Source organism: Narcine bancroftii, chromosome 9, assembly GCF_036971445.1.
Source record: "Narcine bancroftii isolate sNarBan1 chromosome 9, sNarBan1.hap1, whole genome shotgun sequence".
Taxonomy (NCBI): Eukaryota; Metazoa; Chordata; class Chondrichthyes; order Torpediniformes; family Narcinidae; genus Narcine; species Narcine bancroftii.
In genome coordinates, this window is record NC_091477.1 from 97,596,586 (window position 1) to 97,613,859 (window position 17,274).

At 43.0% G+C, this 17,274-nt stretch overlaps 1 long non-coding RNA gene across 1 annotated transcript; it reads left to right on the forward strand.

The window, feature by feature from the left end:
• The first annotated feature begins 6,240 nt into the window (after positions 1-6,240).
• On the forward strand, positions 6,241-7,568 carry LOC138743038 (uncharacterized). The gene is made up of 2 exons (XR_011344613.1): positions 6,241-6,630; positions 7,039-7,568. It is a non-coding gene; the product is annotated as an uncharacterized lncRNA (long non-coding RNA).
• The last annotated feature ends 9,706 nt before the right edge of the window (positions 7,569-17,274 follow it).

Below are 17,274 nucleotides of genomic sequence, written 5' to 3' on the forward strand. Positions count from 1 at the left end.
TTTAAACTGCATTTGTAAATTTGGCCACAGAGCCATCAGTTCTGTTACCTACAGTGTGAGTAGTGAATCTAACACTGACCCCTGCGGAACATCACTAGACACTGGCAGCCAGCCAGAAAAGTCCACTTTATTCTCACTCTTTGCTTTCTGCCAGTCAGCCAAAAGCTATCTATGTTAGTATCTTTCCCTTATTGCCAAGGGGTCCAATCTTGTTTAGAAGCCTTATGAGCAAACTTGTCCAAAGGCCTTCTGAAAATCAAAATAAACAATATCCATTGACTCTCCTTTGTCCGCCCTGCTAATTATTTTCTCAAGGATCTCAGCCTATTTTATTTTGTGCTTTCAAGTCCACTGAAACTTCATCTTAGACTTCAGAATCTTGCCAATCAGTGAAGTTAGGCTAACTGGCCTATAATTTCTTGTCCTTTGGCCCCCTCACTTCTTAAGGAGTGGAGTAGTATTTGCAATTTTCCAGTCCTCTGGCACCATTCCTGACTCCCAACAATTCCTGAAAGATCATTTAGCTTCCCCATCTCAAATTGCAGTGAATTCTTATCACAGTCTGATCACTGGTGGGTTCTTTTACCTTAATCTCCCTTAAGACAGTCATCTGTCTTTCTAGGACTGCATTTTTCAAATTAAATACTTATTAATCTGACACAAGTATAGATTATTAATAGTCCTGAATTCTGCATGGTTATTTGTATCAGAGCATAAGAGCAAATTTAGTTGTTTTAGGAATAGCATGAAATGTATTGACATCTGTATTGGAAATTCATGGAAATAATTAAAATTATGAACAATAAACTTAAAATCATGCCTTTAAAGCAAAGTATGAACAGGTAATTTCATCCACTGAAATTTAATGTAATTTGGGATTAACTAATTTTATCCATATCTTTCCAATGACTTGAAAAAAATCGCTAGTTAATGAAACAAACATATGAGGCAACACCATTAAAATGCTGTTGCCTGTTGGGTGTGAACCTAAATTGAATAGGGCTAGACGTGCTAGAAGAAAAATACTAATTTCAATCTGGAAGGTTATTGTGTAATCATTGTCAAATAAAGCATACCAAAAAAATTGAAACTTGCATGCTTTAAAATTATTAAATTATGAGTATTAATTGATATCACTTTTAATAATCCTTTGCAATTCATATCTCAATTAAACCGGATTTTGATTGAATTTTATAAAAATGGAAGTGACAAATAGTTTTTTATTTTTCTTTTCATGTCTTTTATTTGGGTTTACCCATGATCCCCAGATTGACAACTTAGTTCAGGAAATGTCCTCATTCCTGTCGATAAATTTGGAAACTGGCCCCTGTTGAGATATTGAAGTGGTGGCCAAGTTTTACTTTACAGCAGAAGTCCTAAAATCTGGACTGCTCGGGGATTGGGTCAGTCCAGATTTTCCTGATTCTTGGGCAATACTTTTAAAATTAAAATTTAAGGAGGAATAAAGAAGAGATGAACAAGTAAATTATGATAGTTTATTAATTGGCAAATACAGCATGCTTCATTTATCAAAACAAGCAGTTATAAAGTAAAGTTAATACTTGACAAAATATATTTAAAAACTACAAAAAAGCGTGGAATGCTTGAAATTATGTTTAAAAATGAACATTGTAAAAGAAAAGTACAATATAAAAATGAATTTTTTTGTGATAAGATTACTTGTGTTAAAAGTGTTGCTGTTGTGCATCTGTGATGCTAATGGATGCAAACACAAAAGCCTGCAATATTTTTTAAATTTTGAGGTTTTGAGAAGTCTGGATTCGAGGGTGGTCTGGATTTTTGGACTTTTACTGTATAATAATCCAATAGTCATGATAGAGATTTAATATAAGCTCGATTGGTTAGTTATCCACTGAAGGCAGAATTAGAGAGCTTTATCTTCTCTTGCTTTATTTTCAAGCAAGATTTTTCACTGACATAGTACCATGCAGCTGCTTCCTTGAGAGGTAGGCTCACTCCAGTCCTCTGGCATTGGATAAGTATAATTTGCACATTCTGCCTATGACTGTGAAGGTCCTCAATGTGCTTGGGTTGGCTCTCGTGTCAAAGCCATGTTGTATAGTTGTATATCTGGAACACACTGGCTGAGAAAATAGAGGATGTAGAGTTGAAGACAGCACTAAAAATGGATGGAGGAGCTCTTGACTCAACTGAGCAGAGACAGCTATGGGCCAAATGCCGGAAGGTGGGGTTAATATGGATGGCTACCCACTGGTCAGCATGAACATGGAGGTTTCTATTTTGTATGACTCTTAACAATGAGGAGAAAATTATCACTCGAATACTTCTAATTAGATGCCTTTTTTATACTCCTATGTGGATTGAGGTTAGCATTTATTGTCACTGTGAAGATAATTGTGAGTTGCTGTCTTGAACATTTGATGATATTGTGATGAAGATCTTCCCTCAATTCCAAGCAATCGATAGTTGATAGAACTGAATTTATCTGGAGAAGCGTGGAGTACTTCACCACTCGACTTACATCCCCTGTAGATGGTAGAGAGAGTTAAGTCATTTATCACTGAATTTCCAGCCTCAAGATTTGTTACCAATGACCAAAGACTGGAATGTTTCTTTGTTGAAGACTATAAAATGAACATTTATCAACAAATATCCACACTTCCCATTTTATAATGGAAGGACAGTTATTGATGAAGAAATTAAAAGTTTTGGGTCAAGTTCGCTGCTCTAAGGAATTCTGCAGGAAGATTTCAGAGCTGAAATGACTGGCTTCTGATAAACAGGTATCTTCCTTTGTGCTTGGTGAAACCCCAGCTAATGTAAATTTTCTTTTAAATTTCCATTGAACTCAGCCACTTGCTGTCAAATGCTGCCTTGGCATCAAGAACAGTATCTCTCACCTCGTGTCTGGAATTCTGCTCTTGGCCAATATCTGGACCAAGGTATTAACTTGATTCAGACCCAGGTTGGTCATAGAATCATGAAGTCATACAGCACAAAAAAAAACAACTCTTCACTGATCATCAAGCTTCTATTTACACTAATTTTATATTAATACATTTTCTCCACATTCATATCAAATGGCAAACAAGAGAGACCACAGATGCTGGAAAACAGGAGCAACACACAAAATGCTGGAGGAACTCAGCAGGCCAGGCAGCAACCATGGAAGGCAACAGTTAGTCAACATTTTGGGCTGTCACCCTTGGTCAGGACCAGCAAAAAAGAGGGCTGAAACCTGAATAAAGGGGTGGGGAGGGGGAGGTGCATGAGCTAGCAGATGGTAGGTAAATACAGGTGGTAGGTAAGAAACTAAAAGGTGACAGAAGGAAGAGGCAGATGGCTGAGGAAGATGCACTGATAGGAGGATATGGAATGTTGATAATGGAAGAGGCTGAGAAGCTAGAGGAAGGAAGGTGTGAGTTATGGGTCTGTGGAGAGGGCAGGATTAATTTAAAATGTTCAAATGTTTTTTTTTAAATTTAGATATCTAGCTCAGTAGCAGGGCCTTCCAGCCGCCAAGCCAGCACCACCCAATCACACCCAATTGACCTACAAAGGTTGAGATGAAGCCAGAGCACCTGGAGGAAACCCATGCAGACACAGAGAGAATGTACAAACTCCTTACAGACTGCACCAGATTGGAAACCAGGTTGTTGGCGCTGTAACGCATTGCTGTGCCACCCAAGGGGAAAGAGAAGGAAAAGGGTATGAGCAAAAGGGCCAGTCAGATCAGGGAGTCCAAGGGATGATAAAGAAAACAAGGAAGGTTACCAAAAATTGGAGGTCAATGTTGATGCCATCTGATTAGAGACTGCCAAAACAAAATGTAAGGTGTTCAACTGGTAGTTGGCATGTAGCCTCATTGGCAGTTCAGTAGGCCATGTACAGATGTGTAAATATAGAAAGTGGATTTAAAGTGGCTGGCCATCAGGAGATCCTAGTTATTATTGCTTATCAACTCCTGTAAGCTTCCCTCATGCAGCAATACCCTAGGAGCAACATACACTGGCCAATTAATAACTAGCATTGCTGTAGATGAAACCTGGAGCTCCTTGACAAAATCCATGTAGCCACAGGGATGACATTAAAAATCCGCACAGATAGGAATGAACTTGGGTCATTGGAGCTGTGAGACAACAGGTCTCTGAGCTGTACCACTGTGCAGGCCTGAGTCTGTGATAGTCCTAAAATTTGGACTGCTCTGGGGTCCATTTGCCAATGAGTCGAGAGCCAGTGCATAGGCAGCATCACTTTCCCCGGGTTTCTGGCGTCTGGTCTGCAACTGGTGTTGAACAAGCACCACATTCTGTGGCACTGCATAGTAAGCATTCAGACGTTCCCAGGCTATAGCCAGACTGGTAGCTCCTTGCATTAGGGTGAAAGGGACCTCACCTAGAGAGGTCAGGTGGCCCCACTGTATCGCCTCATTGACCACGTTGATCTGAGCCATGTAGTAATCGAAACAAGAAATCCAGTGGTTGAACATTTCTCTGGCCCTCGGGGCAGACTGGTCAATTATCAGCTGCTCTGGCTTGAGCGCTGCATCCATTTCTGCTAATAAAATTGAAGTGCCAGTTGATGAAGAAGACAAAAACGATGTGGTCAAACAATAATCATGGCTTTTATTAGCAGAAACTCATGGTACAATAATGAAAGACAATAGGTGCATACACAGTTATATCCAAGGGGAGTGTCCTTAACAGTAGAGATAATGCACAGCCAATGTTAGTACAGCAAGGCTCGCCAGAGGGGTGACAGGCAGCTTGGCAGACATTTACCACAGTCTCCCCCGGCAGAAGAAGGGTTAAAATCAAAAGGACAGCTGCTAGGAAAGACTGAAGCAAGCGTCCAAAGTGTACTCCACTATCGACCTCAAATCAGCTTACCACCAAATCCCCATTAAAAAAAAGGAACGACCCTATACAGCCTTTGAGGCTGATGGGGGGTTATACCAGTTTAAAAGGGTACCTTTTGGAGTCACTAGTGGTGTGTCAGTGTTTCAGAGGGAAATGGATAAGATTGTTAGGACATATGAGTTACAGGGTACGTTTCCCTATCTGGATAATGTCACTATCTGTGGGAAAACACAGGCTGAGCACGACAACAACTTAAAGAAATTTTTAGCAACAGCTAAAGAACTCAACCTTACATTTAACGAGGGCAAATGTGTGTTCAGCGCGACAGAGCTACCCATTCTGGGCTACATTGTCCGCAAGGGTGAAATCCGCCCCGACCTGGAAAGAATGGTCCCCCTTAAGAAGTTACCACCCCCAAACTCAGCAAAAACCCTTAAAAGGTGTACGGGATCCTTTTCCTACTACTGCAAATGGGTTCGGGAATACGCCACGAAGGCACGCCCTCTGATTGACACTTAATCTTTTCCCCTCTCTCCAATGGCCTTGAAGGCTTTCGAGAGAATTAAAGCTGATATTGCCAAAGCTGCACTCTTGTCCATTGACGAGGATTCCCATTCCAAGTGGAAACTGATGCCTCAGATTGTGCCTTGGCAGGAACCCTTAATCAAAAGGGCAGACCTGTGGCATTCTTCTCCCGCACATTACACGGACCTGAACTTAAACATCCTGCCATTGAAAAAGAAGCCCAGGCTATTATTGAAGCTGTTCGCTACTGGAGACACTTTCTATCCGGCAGAAAATTTACTCTTGTCACTGATCAGAAATCTGTAGTCTACATGTTTAGTACTAAACACAAAAGTAAAATCAAGAACGATAAGATGGAACACTGGCGAATAAAACTCTCAACTTATAATTATGAGATCCAGTACAGACTGGGCAGGTTAAATGATCGCTCTCTGATGCATTGTCACGATCTGCTGCTGGTGCTCAGCTGGAGGGGCTAAAAGAGATCCATAGCAGACTGTGCCACCCAGGAGTCATGAGATTCTTCCACTACATAAGGGCTAACAACCTTCCTTACTCTCTGGAAGAATTCAGGAAACTGACTAAAAGCCGTCCTGTTTGAGCAGAATGCAAACCGCAATACCTCAAAGCTCCAGAGGCCACTCTCATCAAGGCAACCTGACCTTTTGAGAGGATTAGCTTAGATTTTAAAGGGTCGTTACCTTCCAACAACAAAAATGTATATTTCCTTACTGTAATTGACGAATATTCAGGTTTCCCTTTGCGATACCCTGACCTGACGTCTCGTCAGTGTCTGTCATTAAGTCACTTGACAGAATTTTCAAGATTTTTGGTTTTCCCAATTACATTCATACTGATAGAAGTTTAGCATTCATGAGCGTTGAACTGCGGCGAGCCCTGCTACGAAAGGGGATTGCCACCAGCCATACCATGAGCTAAAACCCGCAGGGCAATGGGCAGGTTGAAAGGGCTAATGCTGCAGTCTGGAAAGCTGTTAATCTTGCTTTAAAAACACATGGTTACCCTGTTACCCGGTGGCAGGAGGTGCTGCCTGAGGCACTACATTCTATTCAGTCTTTATTGTGTACTGCAACAAATCAAACACCTCATGAATGTATGTTTGCCTTTCCTAGGAAATCAGGAACTGCAATGGACTGGCCAGCCTGTTTATCTGAGCCTGGAACCGTGCTACTGGATTGGTCCGAATTCTCAGGCAGTACTTCTAAAATTCATGTTTAAGGAGGAATAAAGAAGAGATGAACAGGTAAATTTTGATAGTTTATTCATTAGCAAATGCAGCATGCTTCACTGATCAGAAAAAGAAAATTAAAGTCAACAAGCGTGGGCGCTTGTTGCCGCTGTGCATCAGTGGTACTTATGCATGCATGCACACAAAACCCCGCTAAATTTAAAAAGTTTGAGAGTTTTCAAAATGTCCGGATTCTTGGGTGGTCTAGGTTTCTAGCATTTGAATTTTTGGACTTCTAACACATCAAGCAATTTTCCTATCTGTTGAGTAGATATTAGTGTTGTAGAATTTTGGTTGGTTCTGGAGAATAAAACTTACACTTCACTTTTGCTGTATTCAGATCATTCAGGTTTTTCTTGATATCACAATGGGTACCTTGATGTTGACTGCTCTGTCAGATTTTTTTCTTGTCTTTTATCTTAGTATGTTGGTGCAACATTTCTACAGATGTGTGGTGGAAAATGTGCTGACCGGCTACATCACGGTCTGCTTTGGGGACCCCATTGCCCCTGAGTGAAAAGCCCTGCAATGATAGTGGACACAGCCCAGGACATCACAAGGACTATCGAGAACACCACCAATCATCAAGGATCCACACCACCCAGGGCACACTCTTTTCTCGCTGTTACCATCAGGAAAAAGGTATAGATGCCATAAAACTTGCACCACCAGGTTCAGGAATAGCTGCTACCCCTCCACCATTCGACTCCTCAACAATAAACTCAATCAGGGATTCATTTAAGGACTCTTATGTTTGCACTTTATTGATTTTTTTCCTCTCTGTATTGCACAATCAGTTTGTTTACATTTCTATTTACATTTAATGTTGTATGCAGTTTTTTTTTTGCTGACCGATAAATGGTAATTCCGTCTTGCCCACAGGAAAAAGAATCTTAGGGTTGCATGTAATGTCATGTATGTTCTCTGACAATAAATCTGAAGTCTAAACTGAATATCTTGCCAGGTGTTTTGTTGAGAAAGTGTTAGGTTCAGTGGCTTCAAAGAGAGATGAGTCTGGACACAAGGGTTTGCAATCAAATGTAACTTATTAACACAACAATTAATAAGAGAGTGTTTAAACATACACACACAATTTATAAAGGAGTGTGGGGAAAAAAGTCGTAAGGGGAAGCAAACGGGAGAACGTTAAACAGTACAGAACTATTGATTCACACAGGTGATGCAGACATTAACACACTGCAGGGGTTATACACACCTTCCCCTCCACAGAGGAGGTGGATCTGGTACCACTGTACCCGCAGGGCTGTATGCACCCTCTTGGACCCCTGATCAGTTGAGAGCAGTGGCTCTACTGCTGGTATTGATCTATAGCAATATCACAACTCAACTTCAGTGCAGTGTGCACCTTACCCACGACCCTTCCAAGTGACGTTTACAGTAGCGTCTACAGGTGTGCACTGATCAGTGGCCAGAGCCCAATCTGAACTGACACTCCACCTGCAAACTGACTCTTTGTCTATAACTTTGAGTGAAACAAAAAGCACCCCACGTACTGACAGGTGATGTGACTTTCGAATGAGTTTCAGATAGGGAGGCGATGTGACCATCAGCAATAGGCAGGGAGGCCATACCTCCTCCACACAACATCAGGTTAATTTGGAAACTGTCAAGAGTCAACCACATTACTGTTGGTTGGGAGTCACATGCTGAAGTGCCAGTTGATGAAGTAGACAAAGACGATGCAGCCAAACAATATTCATGGCTTTTATTAGCAGAAACTTAGGGTAAAATAATGAAAGACAATGGGTGCATATACAGTTATACCCAAGGGGAGTGTCTTTAGCGGTAGAGATATATGCACAGCCAATGTTAGTACAGCAAGGCTCGTCAGAGGGGAGTCAGGCAGCTTGGCAGACATTCACCACACAAGCAGACCAAACTGGGAAAACAAGTCCCTTACTGAAATCACAGACAGCAGATTTCCTTAAAGATCATGGGCCAGAATGGAGAACATCAACTTCCTTACTTGGAGACATGAGGTCGTATTGAACACCACTTTATGTATCAGTTTAGTAATGGATGTGATTCAAGTGGAGGCACTCTGCTAGCTTCCAGCTGAATCATCCGGGACACCAGGAGAGATTCTTTCTATTTAGGTGTGGTACCTATAATTCAATGTTTGATTAAATAATTAAAATTTTAAATTTTTAAAATTCATCCAACTTAATGCCAAAATTGAAATAAACATTGAAATTTTGTTGGTTTGGTTTTTTTTGGCTCCTGACCCTGACAATTTCATTTTGAAAGTTTATAATTGTGAATTTTTATTCTCATCCTGACATGCTTCTCAGATCTTTAGATTATTAATGATACTCTAATTTTCTGAGTAATGTATTGTGAGGAATTGGAAAGATTAATCAGGATACTTGCTCATGGAATTCTCACCCGAAATCAGGCTTTTTCAGAAAAGGTCACACACGGTTGGTGTAGCGGTTAGTGCAATGCTGTATAGCATCAGCAATTGGGACCAGGGTTCGAATCCTGTGCTGTCTGTATGAAGTTTGCACATTTTCCCCATGTCTGCATGGGTTTTCCCTGGGGGCTCTGGTTTCCTCCTACCCTTCAAAACTTTCTGGGGTTGTAGGTTAATTAAGTGTAAATTGGGCGGCATGGGCTCATGGAGCAAAAGGGCCTGTTATTGTTATGTATGCTTAGATTTTAAAAAAGAAAACTTATTCACCTGTTTTCTTTGGCTTGGCTTCGCGGACGAAGATTTATTGAGGGGGTAAAAAGTCCACGTCAGCTGCAGGCTCGTTTGTGGCTGACAAGTCCGATGCGGGACAGGCAGACACGATTGCAGCGGTTGCAAGGGAAAATTGGTTGGTTGGGGTTGGGTGTTGGGTTTTTCCTCCTTTGCCTTTTGTCAGTGAGGTGGGCTCTGCGGTCTTCTTCAAAGGAGGTTGCTGCCCGCCAAACTGTGAGGCGCCAAGATGCACGGTTTGAGGCGTTATCAGCCCACTGGCGGTGGTCAATGTGGCAGGCACCAAGAGATTTCTTTAGGCAGTCCTTGTACCTTTTCTTTGGTGCACCTCTGTCACAGTGGCCAGTGGAGAGCTCGCCATATAACACGATCTTGGGAAGGCGATGGTCCTCCATTCTGGAGACGTGACCCATCCAGCACAGCTGGATCTTCAGCAGCGTGGACTCGATGCTGTCGACCTCTGCCATCTCGAGTACTTCGACGTTAGGGGTGTAAGCGCTCCAATGGATGTTGAGGATGGAGCGGAGACAACGCTGGTGGAAGCGTTCTAGGAGCCGTAGGTGGTGCCGGTAGAGGACCCATGATTCGGAGCCGAACAGGAGTGTGGGTATGACAACGGCTCTGTATACACTTATCTTTGTGAGGTTTTTCAGTTGGTTGTTTTTCCAGACTCTTTTGTGTAGTCTTCCAAAGGCGCTATTTGCCTTGGCGAGTCTGTTGTCTATCTCATTGTCGATCCTTGCATCTGATGAAATGGTGCAGCCGAGATAGGTAAACTGGTTGACCGTTTTGAGTTTTGTGTGCCCGATGGAGATGTGGGGGGGCTGGTAGTCATGGTGGGGAGCTGGCTGATGGAGGACCTCAGTTTTCTTCAGGCTGACTTCCAGGCCAAACATTTTGGCAGTTTCCGCAAAGCAGGACGTCAAGCGCTGAAGAGCTGGCTCTGAATGGGCAACTAAAGCGGCATCATCTGCAAAGAGTAGTTCACGGACAAGTTTCTCTTGTGTCTTGGTGTGAGCTTGCAGGCGCCTCAGATTGAAGAGACTGCCATCCGTGCGGTACCGGATGTAAACAGCGTCTTCATTGTTGGGGTCTTTCATGGCTTGGTTCAGCATCATGCTGAAGAAGATTGAAAAGAGGGTTGGTGCGAGAACACAGCCTTGCTTCACGCCATTGTTAATGGAGAAGGGTTCAGAGAGCTCATTGCTGTATCTGACCCGACCTTGTTGGTTTTCGTGCAGTTGGATAATCATGTTGAGGAACTTTGGGGGACATCCGATGCGCTCTAGTATTTGCCAAAGCCCTTTCCTGCTCACGGTGTCGAAGGCTTTGGTGAGGTCAACAAAGGTGATGTAGAGTCCTTTGTTTTGTTCTCTGCACTTTTCTTGGAGCTGTCTGAGGGCAAAGCCCATGTCAGTGGTTCCTCTGTTTGCGCGAAAGCCGCACTGTGATTCTGGGAGAATATTCTCGGCGACACTAGGTATTATTCTATTTAGTAGAATCCTAGCGAAGATTTTGCCTGCAATGGAGAGCAACGTGATTCCCCTGTAGTTTGAGCAGTCTGATTTCTCGCCTGTGACGACTAACAAAAAGACATTGAGGGCAATCAGCCAAGGAAATGGGTTACCTCTTCAGGAAGTAAAGCAAGTCAAATGTGTTGAGATGCAATGTAACAAACTAAAACAAATGCTGTTAATACTGAAGGTAAGAATGGCAATATAAAAAAACAAACTCACTGATCTGGGATGAATATTCAAATTTATCATTTTACCATTGTGCTATTAGGCGCCACAAACGTTTGTAGCTGTAAACTATTTGCTGCTAATTGGTTCCCACCCATTAATATCGACAATGTGAATAAAATGTTCTTTCTGTTCCTTTGAAGAGTCTTGACATGCATCCTCTTCCTTGCAGAAGGTGGAGGCAAGATCTCTGGAACTATTTACAGTGGGGATAGGTACATTTGTGGGAATTCAGGGCTACAGGGAACTTTCACAGAACTGAGGCCTGGGATAGATCAGCATTGAAGACATTGAATGGCAGTGTCAGCTAAATGGGTGATCACCTGCTTCTGCTCCTATTTTCCAATGTTCCTGTGGTGACAGGAATTGGTGCTCATTGTCTCCATCTGTCAGGTGATTAGCTGTGGAGGACTGGATGAGCTGACTCTACCCCACCAACTAACCCCCCCCACCCATCAATGCTACCTCACTACCCTTTCCCCCAATGCATTTGCCCTGTACTTGGCAGGCATTGATCAACAGAGATCAGCCTCAACCATGAGGATATCTCAGAAAGCGTAACCAGAGGTTGTCTCTCTGGCTGTGGTTTTCAAAGATTTTATAAATGAAATGGTTCCTTTGAGTGCCCTGTAATACTGATTGCCCGTATTGATTGTAAGATGAGAATTGCTTTTGTTTTGTTGCCCCACTACCTGGAATCATTGCGCATGATCTCTGCATAAATGGAAATTGAGCCAGATGCTGAGGACTGATCATGCTCTAAGCCACACATGTCAAACTCTGGCCCGCGGGCCAAATTTGGCCCACAATATAATTATATTTGGCCCGCAAGATCATATTAAATATATATTAGAGTTGGCCCGCTGGCCGCCGCGCCAGTATAGCGCATGCATACTGAAGGTGAAAATGAAGACGCCGGAGGTGTGGAGGGATCTCAGAGTTCCGAATCCTGGGGATCGGAGCGCCGCTCTCAGCCCGCCCGGCTCCTGGACACACAGACGCGGCTGGAGTTGGGGACCATCCTCGCTGGGTCTGTGCTTAAGCGGTGACGCCGGACTGAACGTCTCGTTGGCGATGCCTTCCCCCTCGCTCCACGTGCGGTGGACCCTGCCTCCCGCTCCTTTTGTTGGAGACGAGCCCGGCGCCGTGAGATTGCAGTTTAATCCCTCTCCAACCATGGGAGGGGGGTGGGAGCAACGCACTCTTCTCAGCCAATTCCTCCACCGCCCTGGACGCCGGCATTTCAACGGGGGGTTCGGGTGTCTTCGTCAGGCGACCGAACTGTTGGTCCAAGACAAGGGGAGAGCGTACAAACTCCACACAGACAGTACCTGAACTCGGGTGAATGTGGAGCTGCGACCCCACATTCCACATCAGGACTGTGTGTAAGATTGGGAGCAGTGAGACAGAAGCTTATTTTGTTCCTGTGATTTAAGCCTTTCTTGGGGTGGGGGGGGTCCTTCTCTGACCACTTGCCTAACAATTAACCTAATCGAATGTGGAGTTACCACAATACAACAGTTCTCAACTTTTTTCTTTCCACTCGCTTCCCTGTGCCATTGGTGCTCTGTGATTAGTCTGTGGGTAGAAATAAAAAGTGTGAAGACCACTGCTTTAATCATCCCTCATTGACTCGTCATGTGCATGGTTTCAGATCTCCAAAGGAAATGGGCCAATGACAATGACAATGAAAGAGTTTATCCAAAACTATTATTAAACATTTATTTTAATAAGAAAAAGTTTAACATTACATATGTTGAAAGAAGAGAAAACATGCAGATGTTGTTGAAAATTTTCAATAAATATTTAGTTCAGCCCTCGACTTAGTCCAAGTTTTTAATTTTGGCCCTCCGTGAATTTGAGTTTGACACCCCTGCTCTAAGCCCTTAAGTCAGGTGCTGACATATTAAAGGCAACTGAGCTGTGGACACTAGAGTCCAAACATATTTTAAAACATTTACTATTGAAGCAAATAATTAAAAAATATAAATGTAATGTAAACTTGCTAAAAACATCAGGAAATAATTAAAATTATTAAACAAATTTGGAAATGTGAAATCAATACAGAAAATCCAGACTGCACTTAGCAGATCAGGCAGTGGAGCCAGCGTTTCAGCTCGATGACCATTGCTTGGCTTGTGGGATACGAGTGAAGATGACTTAATATCAGTACTCTGCTGAGTATTTGCAACAGTTTCAAGTTCAGTTTCCTTTCTTCTTAAGATCATAATCTGTTGACCTAGAATTTCTATTCATATCAGTGGAAGTTTGGATCCTCTGCTGGGTTTAACCCAATGGTTCTCAACCTTTTTCTTTCTATTCACATACCACTGCCATAGGTGCTCTGTGATTAGTAAGGGATTACTTAAGGTGTACGTGGGAGGAAAGAAAAATTTGAAAACCACTCTTTTAATGGTACCTAATTGACACGTTATGTGTATGGTTTCATAACTCCAAAGGAAATGGGCCAATGACAATTTTTCTCAAGCAAAATATTTCATTAACAATTAGGTCTAGAGCAGTGAGTCTCAACCTTTTTCTTCTCATTCACATACCACCTTAAGCAAACCCTTACTAATCACAGAGCACCAATGGTATAGGAATTACTTAAAGAGGTATGTGAGTAGAGAGAAAAAGGTTGAGAAACGGTCAGAGGAACTTGGAGAAAATTCCCAGTTTAGCACTGAGAAATCCCAACAAAATTGAGCACTGCCAATGAGCTCCATGGACAGAGTTCAATGGCTGTATTAGGACTCAGATCAGTCAGTAAGTCTCAGATTCATGATTCTTATGTGTATGTTCACCAAATCCTTCAGTATTAAGGGCTTGAAGCTATGGGCAGTCAACATAAAATTGTTTCTAATCTATAAGTGAGTGATGCTGCTGGAAGGTCCTAATTCCATGACATGTCTGCATGACTCCATGACTCTATGGCCCAGCATGCAGCAGGCAGATAGTGATACCTAGGGAAGAATGTAGTCCACGAGGATTCCAATCAATGGGAGATATGCAGATAGAGATATCTAAATGATGATTGGCCATGGCTAATGAGAGTAGGTGAAATAGTTATTTGTTGAATTATGGAATGTTTGAATCAAGCCAGAGAGATGAACGATCAATGAAAGCTCTGAATCGCAAAAAAATGTGACCCAGCAACAGTTTTTTTTGCTAAATGGTTATGATCCAAAACACTCTCTCTGAAAGAGTGCTGGAAATATTTCCATAATAATATTTTAAAGGGGATTTGGAGGCTGAGACATGGGGAATCATAAGGTCATGGAACTAATGAGGTTGCTCCTCCAAGGAGCTAACGTAGGGATAATGGGTAATGTGGTCTCTTTATGCAGCATCTTTCTGTGAAATTCAGGGGAACAGCACTGATAATTTAATCTTAATTTTTATATAATATACTCATAAGTAACAATCTTTTGAAGTTGGATGAACCAGTGAAGTGTCCTCAACTCTGAACAAAAGAGATATTTTCAAATAATGTTTTAGACCTCTGTTTTAAATCATCCATGGCTTCTGATTATACAGGTTAAAATATACTATTGTGAAGGTTTCTATGAGAAGAACCTTTTCCACATTACTTTCTTCGGTCTCTCACTTGGAAGTTCAAAAGAGGTTTCTCCCAAATCACCATCACTTGAATCAAAAATCAATAGAATACTTGGAGTTGTGGTATAATTGTATAAAATTGGATGACCTATGATTTTGCCAGGTTTCCCGTAATATTCCACAGGTTAAGGGGATATGTAATAGTACATGTAGTCCCCGATTTACGATGGGGTTCTGTTTCGGCACTCCCATTGTAAGTCGAAAAATCATAACTCGAAAAGAATACTGCACTTACCATTTTTTATAATTAAGTGTTGAATACAACATGTCGAATGTTGAATGCAGTGACTGCGAGTGTGGTTGGGTCACCATCGCGAGAAAATATGCTGATCACTGCTCTCACACGATGCTGCCATCGCCCAGAATAGCATGAGAGTAGCCTGCTGCATATCGCAAGCGCAGGGACACATCAGAACTGGAAATCAAAAGTGCGGATTTGAACCATCATAACTTTGAAAATTCGTAGGTTGGACCATTGTAAGTTGGGGACTACCTGTTTCTCTTTTTCAACTTGTTCATTCCCCCAGGGATTGTAGCTTGTCATCTTGCTTGAGGCAATGCCCCACATGAGCAGGTACTGGCGTAACTCTTAGCTTATAAATGATGAGACCCGGTTGCTATGGATATAGCTGGAACACCCAAACAGGGTAAAAATAAAGTTCAAGGCCCTGATAACAGTGGTGATGGTCATGTCTGGGCAGGGGATGGTGAACGGAAAATCTGAATTCTCATCGATGACATTGAAAAAGTACACATTCCCATAGGTGGAAGGGAGGGGACCCTTGAAATTGACACGGAGTCGTTCGAAGGGGTGGGATGCCTTTATCAGGAGCACTTTGTTGGGACGGTAAAAGTGCGGCTTATACTCTGCGCAGACCTGGCAGGACCTGGTCATTTCCCTAATCTCCTCAAAGAAGTAGGGCAGGTTGCGTGCCTTGACGAAATGAGCCATGCGAGTGATGTCTGGGTGGTAAAACTCATCGTGCAGTGACCACAACTGACCAGTGTGTGCAGTGGCACAGCTTCCTTTTGACAGGGCATCTGGAGGATCATTGAGAGTACCTGGCCTGTATGCTTTGTCTTAATTACAGGTTGAGAGTTCGATCTTCCGCCTAGCAATCTTATCATTCTTTATTTTGCCCCTTTTTGCATTATTAAACATAAATGCCACTGATCACTGGCCGGTGAATAGTGTAAATTTTCTGCTGGCCAGGTAATGCCTCCAATGCCTGATAGTCTCTACAGTGGCTTGAGCCTCTTTCTCCATAGATGGGTTCCAAAGCTCGTGGCCTTGTAGGGTGTGGAAGTAAAAGGCAAACAGCCTGCCTACCTGGTTAAGGGTAGTGGCCAGAGTTTGGTCAGAGGCATCGCTTTCCATCTGGAAGTGTGCATTCTCATCCACCGCATGCATGGTGGCCTTTGCGATGTAACTCTGAACATAGTCAAAAGCTGCCTGGGCTTCGGCTGACAATGGGAAAGAGGTTAACTTTAAGAGGGGGTGGACCTTATCTGCCTAGTGAGGGACCCACTGAGTGTAGTAAAAGAAGAAGCCCTGGCACCTCCTTAAGGCTTTCATGATCCTCAGGATCGGGAGGTCTAACAGGGAGCACATTCGATCAGGGTCATGGCCAATGACACCATTCTCCACCACATAGTCCAGGATCACCAGACGTTTCATCCACAACACGCACTTACTGGAGTTGTACACGAGGTTCAGGGCCTTGGTCATGTGGATAAACCTATGGAGATTGGTGTCTTGTCTTCCAGAGAGTGTCCACAAATGGTGACATTTGTCGAGATAAGGGAGGTGGCCTTCAATCTGTACTCATCGACTATTTTGTCCACCTGACTCTGGAAGATCAAGACCCCATTGGTGATACCTAAAGAGATCATCCGGAACTGATAGGGCTATCTGTCGGTCTCATATGCTGGGTAGGGGTGGTCCTCGGAACGGATCATTAACTGATGGTGTGCAGCTTTCAGGTCGATGGTCGAATTCACCCAATACTGCACAATTTTGTTTACCATGTCCGAAATTCAAGGAAGGGAGTACACATCCAGGAGTATAAAACAATTAATTGTTTGGCTATAGTCAATCACTAGCCTGGACCTTTCTTCCTCTTTCCCACCTGGGCTCTTCATGGGCTGTTGCTAGGCTCAATGATGTTTTCTCTGAGCAGCTGCTGTGTCTCGGCTCTGGTAAATTCCCCACCCCCACATTGTATCGCCTGCTCTTTGTAGCTATTGGTTTGCAATCGAGAGTCAGGTTAAGAAACAGTGGGGGTGGGGGAGGTAATTCATCAATATTTAAGGTGGAGAGACTGCACATGGCATCTGGCTTTTGGGACCTTCTATTCCATACCGTGATTGGAGGGTATGGGCCAGAGAACTCTGTGGTCACGCTTATAAGGTGAGACAGGAAGTCCAGGCTCAGCAACATAGGAGCACACAAATCCATCAGTACATACAATTGGAACTTACAAAATTTCACCCCCCCCCACCCAACCTTTACAGATAGAACGTTGGCCTACTGCAGGGGGCAACCTCTGTACCTGCAGAAGAGCATGGGGACAAGAC